The sequence below is a fragment of the Tupaia chinensis genome, unplaced genomic scaffold (assembly GCF_000334495.1).
Source record: "Tupaia chinensis unplaced genomic scaffold, TupChi_1.0 Scaffold142716_1, whole genome shotgun sequence".
NCBI lineage: Eukaryota > Metazoa > Chordata > Mammalia > Scandentia > Tupaiidae > Tupaia > Tupaia belangeri.
Window position 1 is genome coordinate 95,210 of NW_006202562.1, and position 6,654 is coordinate 101,863.

General features: G+C 42.7%; 1 pseudogene; it reads right to left on the bottom strand.

The window, feature by feature from the left end:
- Window positions 1-3,936: 3,936 nt before the first annotated feature.
- LOC102474345 (DNA polymerase iota-like) lies at window positions 3,937-6,297 on the bottom strand (annotated as a pseudogene).
- Window positions 6,298-6,654: the final 357 nt, after the last annotated feature.

Here is a 6,654-nt window from a genome sequence, read left to right on the forward strand (position 1 = left end):
ACCATCCTATAGCAAAATATCTTTTTCTAAAAAAAAAAAAAAGGTCTATTCTGTTAGTACTTTAAGCATTCAGTACATTATTATTAACTATCATTACCGTGCTTGGCAATGGATCCCCAGAACTGATTCATCATTTCTTAACTGAAACCTTACACCTTTTAATCAACATTTTACATTTCATGCCCATCCCGTACTCTCCACTCCCACCCATTCCACACTAGAAAATTTTTTTTCCATTTATTTATTTTTACATTTTTTCACAAACATTTACTTTGCATAGCAAAAATTTTAGCTCATACTCCATAATTCTTGACAGTTTACAGACAACTTTCAAAATTTCAAAATACTGAATTTTAAAGATAATGTTCAAAATATGTCTTATAATTTTGTATAATTTTATAACTCTATAACAACAGAAGCAGTATGGTTTTTTATATATAAAAATATATATATATTAGAGTGTAGACACTCCCCCCTAGAAAATTTTTGATGGATATCTAGTTTTCCCTGTAATGTTTATTGGAGAACCTAATCTTTCCACAGTGCATGGTCTTAGCCCCCTTCTTAAGGTTATTTGACCACAAGTGCAAGGGTTTTCTCTTTACTTGTGCACTCTGTACTATTGACCTACATGTCTGTCTTTATGCCAGTATTTCACTGTTTTGATTACTGTATGGGAATGATTTTCATTTTCTTACTTTTTCCCTCTCATTTTTATCTCTGTACTAATTAGATACACTTTATGGAAGACTTCCTTATCTTTATCTTTGAAGCCTACCCTTGAATCTTTTATTACAACAATAACATGTCAATGTCCTGTAACCCTCTCTTGGTCTCTCCCATGATTTAGATAAGGGTTGTCCCCTAAAGGTTCATGTATTGGAATTTGATCCTTAATGTTATAGTGTTGGAAGGTGGTAAGACCTTTGGGAGGTGAGGCCTAACGATGACGTTGGGATTATGGGCTGCCACCCTCATGATGAATTAGTGCTCTCTCGTGCATGCACAAAGGAGTGAGTTCTAGCTCTATGAGAATGAGTGGACTGAGGGAGGAAGACCTGCCTTGAGTTGTGGGTGGGCACCTTGCCAAATGAGATTTGCATATGGGGCAGTGGACAGAGAGGAGACCTGCCTTCAGTGTGGACAGGCACCATCCAAATGATTGGGAGTATAGGGGGATAAACAGAGGAAGTGGAGGATTCTATTCTCTTTCTGTCTGTCTCTTCTCCCCAGGCCTGCTGACCTTCCTGCTTCTCTTGGCTGTGCTGTGACTTAGCACTAGAGGCCAGCCAGCTTCCAGCCCCATGCTCATGAACTTCGTAGCCACCAGAACTGTGACCCAAAAAATCCCTTTAAAAATCACCCAGTCCCAAGTGTTTCTATATCAAATCAATACAATAATATACTAATGTAGTCCCTAACCATTTCTTTTGTCCAGCTGTCTATTTTGTTTCATGACAATATTGATTTTCCTTCATCTCTCTGTGGATATTTACATTTTCCTCTGTGTGCACACAGAATTTTAGGGTAAGCCCCATCTTTACCCCCTCCTCTCCTGCATACCACTCCCACCACTGGCTCATTCCTGTGAGTGGAGTGTGGGTGAGGCCCTTCAGGCATCCCCACACCTCTGAGCCCTTCCATAGTTGCATGGTGTGTCTGGTTTGTCTAAGTGTCTTGCTCCAAGCCATGCTCTGGGACCCCTGAATTGCTTGATGGAAAGTGCTTGAAGCAGTGCAGCTCCCCTGCAGGGTGGTCCGTGTGTGCAGGGCCCAGGCTGTTTTCCAGATGAAGGCATCTTCCTTTGAAGTCCTAGAGTTTTTCCAAGCCTTCTGGCCAGGGCTTCCAATGGTCTCAACCTCCAAGATCGGTTATATGATATTTGAGAAACTACAGAAAGACACTCTCCCTGTGCTCAGGGTGAGGGGAGGGCAGATTCTGTGGGGTGCTCATAAATAGATACAGTGACTGCTTTTTTTCTTGACTTTGAAACACACTGGATATTGTCTTGGATGGGGTTTAGGAAATGTTCTAGCAAACTGACCCAGAGTTCTTTTCTAACTGACTGTAGGATGGCTGTGCCTGACTCACCTACTTGCCACTGCCTGGCCAGCTGCTAGGGGGCACTCCTGCCCTCTCAGGCAGTGCCTCAGGCTCAAGACAAGGACAAGGAGAGAAAAGGGGTGGTTCTGAATGGCCAGTGACTCAGCTGTGCAGAGCTGAGTAAGGCCCACTGTACCCGAGGTGCCGGGTCTGCCTAGAGACAGTGGGGTAGATCAGGGTGGGGGGGTTGAATGGGTGGCTTCTCTCTATTGACTGGGCTTCAGTGCCCATCTGGTCCCTTTAGTCCCCAGCCCCCATGCCTGCATCCTGCCTAACCCTGGAATCCTGGGCAGGAACTCAGGTGGCGTGCAGGTACCTATTGGTCCTGTGTGACGTGGGAGCACATGAGCCTATGCTGGAACTCAATGTCCCAGATCCCTCCTTGGGGATAGTCCAGGTATTGGAAAATGTGCTTGTGTGCTCTCACCCCAGGGAATACTTCTGCCTCCTGGTGAAAGTGACCTGGAATGCCATTCTCCATCCCCTGCTTGGCCTCTACTGTAGTCTAGACTTGTATCCATGACTGTTCTGGAAGCGACAGCTGGAGTTTATACAGACTCATCTGTTTGATTGGTGACTTTACCTTTGAAACACCAATCGCAGCATCGTGAGTGACTGATACTTAGGTGGGTTGGTCATAGAGTGCTGGGCTTGGGTAAATCCACAGCCTTCTGGAGTTTGAGGATTGAAAGCTGCTCCTCAGGCCCTTGCAGGAGGTGGGCCCTATGCTTGCAGGGGATGCTGGCCAGGGTCTTCCTGGTGCCCGTCCACTGTGTGGGCAAGCGGGCCAAGCAAGGGTGCATGACTGTCACTCCCACCTGGTCTTGAGAGCATCTCCTCCCAGGGCTTAGGCCCTTATATTGTCTTAATCCCTTTGTGCTGCTATAACAAAATACCTGCAAACAGGTAAAGACCAGAAAGTCATTTCTCATCAGTTCCAGAAGCTGAGAAGTCCTAATCAAGATCTGGTAAGCTTAGTGTCAGGGGAGGGCCTTGTCTCTGTTTCCACGGTGGCATCCTAGTCTGCCTCCGTGGCGGCTGTATCCTCTGGAGGGGACAGTACTGTGTCCTCACATGGCAGGATGTGGAAGGGCCAAGGGGCTGAAGCTTGCTCTCAAGGCCCTTTGGTAAGGTTCAAATCTATTCATGAGCTCAAACCAACCACTTTCCAAAAGTGGTTGTCAATACTGTCAATACAGTACCACAGTGGGAATCAGTTTCAGCATGAATTTGGTGAGGAGGGCACGTTCAAATATGGCAGATGGACTTGAGGTTTTAGCCTCTGGTTTCCATTTTCTCCCCCTCCTCCTTCAGGGCCTGCCACATTCACAGACTGGCTTCCCTCTTAGTGGTAGATTTGTCCTTAGGAGAGGCTCTGAGGCTCTCATAAGCTGGCCTGCTACGGTGTGGATGAGAGTGCTGAGAAGCTGAAGCCTGCCTGGCTGCCTGGCTGTGGGTAGGCCCTGGAGCCCACCTGACTGCCCCCCGCACCCGTGCAGCTGGCACTTGGCCTCCGATAGGGCAGGGAGGGTTCTGTCTTCAGACCTGAACATTTCTTTTTTTTAACCATGATTTTTTAAATGAAAAGCAATATAAAGTAGGTTTATAAATATGAGAAAGATAATATTTTACATAATTTCTTCTGTTATATTTTTATATATAGTGCCAGAATTCACTTCTCATAACCATTCTTGATTTATCTGCAATGTTTTAAACTGAATTTCTGTATTATTGAATATTTATTAGTGTTTAGTTTCGAAGAGCTTAATAAACTGTTAATGTGAGAACAAGGGTGCATCTCTTTTTTTTTAAGACCTTGTTTTGTGAACATGCTTATTTATGCACAACGTGGGACTCTGATCCTGTTCTCTTCCACTCAGCCATCAGTTCTTTTTGTACATCTTCTGGTAGTTCATAGAAAACTTGAGGATCGATGTCAGAAGGAAAAGTAATTTTTCTCATTATTAGAATCTTGCTCTGTATTTTCTCTTAAGTCCTTCACGATGAGAGACTGTTGCTATTGTTTGCTTACAGCTATCTGTGGTTCAGTTTTTGGAGATGAACTTTCACTTTGCAGATTTGGAAAAGAATGGAAAACTGTCACAGCAGGGTTTGTATTAGAAAAGTTAAGTCCTTGAGATCCTTTAGGCCCTTGACTCATTCATCCATCTTTTAATCTATTATCTAAACAGCATAAATAATCCTTTTGGCTAGACAAATAAGAGGAACTATTGCTGTTTAAACCAGATGTTCCTGGTACATAAGGAAATACAGAGGACTCCTGTTTGCTATTGGAAAAATGATCTCTAGAATTTAAGGGAGTATTTTGCATTCGTTTTGTAGAAAAGAAAGATATACTCCTCTAGAAGCGTGAGATGGAGAACTAAAATTCCTTTTCCTTGAAATTTTTTCAGAAAGAATTTCTTCTTGAATATCTAATGGGAGCTGCTTAAAGACTTCTTGTTATTTTGTGAATAATAATAAAAGCAAGAAGAAATAGAAAAAAAAATAAGACTTCTTGGTCAGCACCCTCAGAAAGTGAATACAGTGTGAACTCATTAATGTCTTTTCCTTTAGAAAAATTTGTAGTATCCAGTGGAGACTCTCTAGTTCTTGTACTTTCAGTTCTTCCACTTGATAGAAAATTCCAGTTTTTGTCTCTTTCTTTGGGAAAATCTTCCATAGAAGTGTCTTTCATTTTAAAACCGTGCTTCCCAGAGTGTGAAGTTGCTGATAGCGATGGTGATAAATAATAATCCATTGGCCCTTCCTTAACACTATGTAGTGCTTTAACATTGCAGAAACACATACTAGAAGGAGTCCTCTGTATCTCCTTATACCAGGAACATCTAGTTTAAACAGCAGTAGTTCCTCTTATTTGTCTAGCCAAAAGGATTATTTATGTTGTTTAGATAACAGATTAAAAGATGAACAAATGAGTCAAGAACCTAAAGGATCTCAAGGACTTAATGTGAAGATGAAACAGCATCTTTACATTCACCATATTTTGAAAGAGTTTCATAAGTATATCAACCACTCTGGTCATCACATCATAATTTCCTGTCCCTAACCTCTGAATTGCATGGGATAGAATAGGGCATTGACAACTCTCACAACTATAGTGCTTCTCAGATGAATACCAATGGGTTATTAATCTTACTGGATGAGACTTCCTTCTATCTTGGCTTATTCTGTTCAAAAGACTAGCAAGTAATTCTTCAATCTTTTTTTAGCTTCGACTTCTGATGAACATTTTAAAAATGAATCTTCCTCACTAAAAGACTGAGCTGGTCCAGAGGGTGTCACAGGAGAGTTGTCCTTTCCAAAACTGAGTTCCTGGATATGCTGAGCAACTGAAATTCCTATTTCCTTTTCTAATATTTTGGATGAAAATGTTTGGACATCATACACACCGTGGATACTCAGTGCTTCAAAGCTGTTTAGTAGTTTTATAGCCAATACCAGACATTTCCTTTATATGGCTCAAACTATGAAGATCTTGACAATTTTCAGGTAGTAAAACTGTTTTGTTGATTTGGTTTAAAGACGCCAGCAACTAATTTGCCAATAGTTTATTAGATGCTACTCCAGCACAGCCAGTGAGTCCCAACTGATTATACATGCCTTCTCACATCTCAGCTGCAATATGAGATCCAATGAGTAGTCTGGCGTGTAATATGTAGATTTATCTACTGAGTATTGTACACATGACTTGACCCAGTATTGTAGGAAGTTCATCACTTTGAAGCTGCTGTAGTCTTTTCTCAACCATTTCTGTTAGGTCTGCAAAATTTTCATCAAATCCAAGTCTCTCAACAACTGGACCGAATTCTTCCAATAATTCTGTAACTTCATAAGATATCTTTCTGTAAGGTCTTCTTTCAGGTCTTCTCCATTCACTAATACCAGCTATGGACACTTTTCTTTTGCATCTTTGACATTCATAAGTTTTGTAACTCCACATTTCTTAGCTTCATAGTTGCAGGTAACCACCAAGTATTTCTGTTGAACCCCCAAAGGCTTGTCCTTGAGCTCTGGATTTGAGATCATTTCTACTTGTGCATAAAAGCAACCCAGATCCACATGTACTATGACTCTAGATGAACTTAAGGTTGGCACCACTTGGTCATGAACCTGCGAGCAGTCTGCTTCCCCCAAATCCATCAGCTCCATGTTCTGAGCCTCTTTCGCTTCCTGGTCATAGCCTACTTCCTCCCAGAACCTGAAACTGTTTGGTGAGGTTGGTTTTCTGTGCTGCCCCACAGACAGACTTTGGGGTCACTCAGCATGGTGTCATGATCCTTTGCATACCCGATCAGAGGATGTGGCCTTTCCCAAGGCACTGGTCCTGCTGGCCAACCCTCTGTTGTCATTTTACGCTAGTCCTGAGGGACTGAAGCTCTGCCCGCTCTTCTGGACATCCCACCCTCAATACTGTGGGTCTGTGGTTAGGGAGGCAGCCAGGCAGGGGTGGCTGGGGCATCCTGACAATCCAAGTGTCACCTTGCCTGTGGTTTGCAGTTGTGGGAGGCAGGAGGGAGCTGTCCTGGT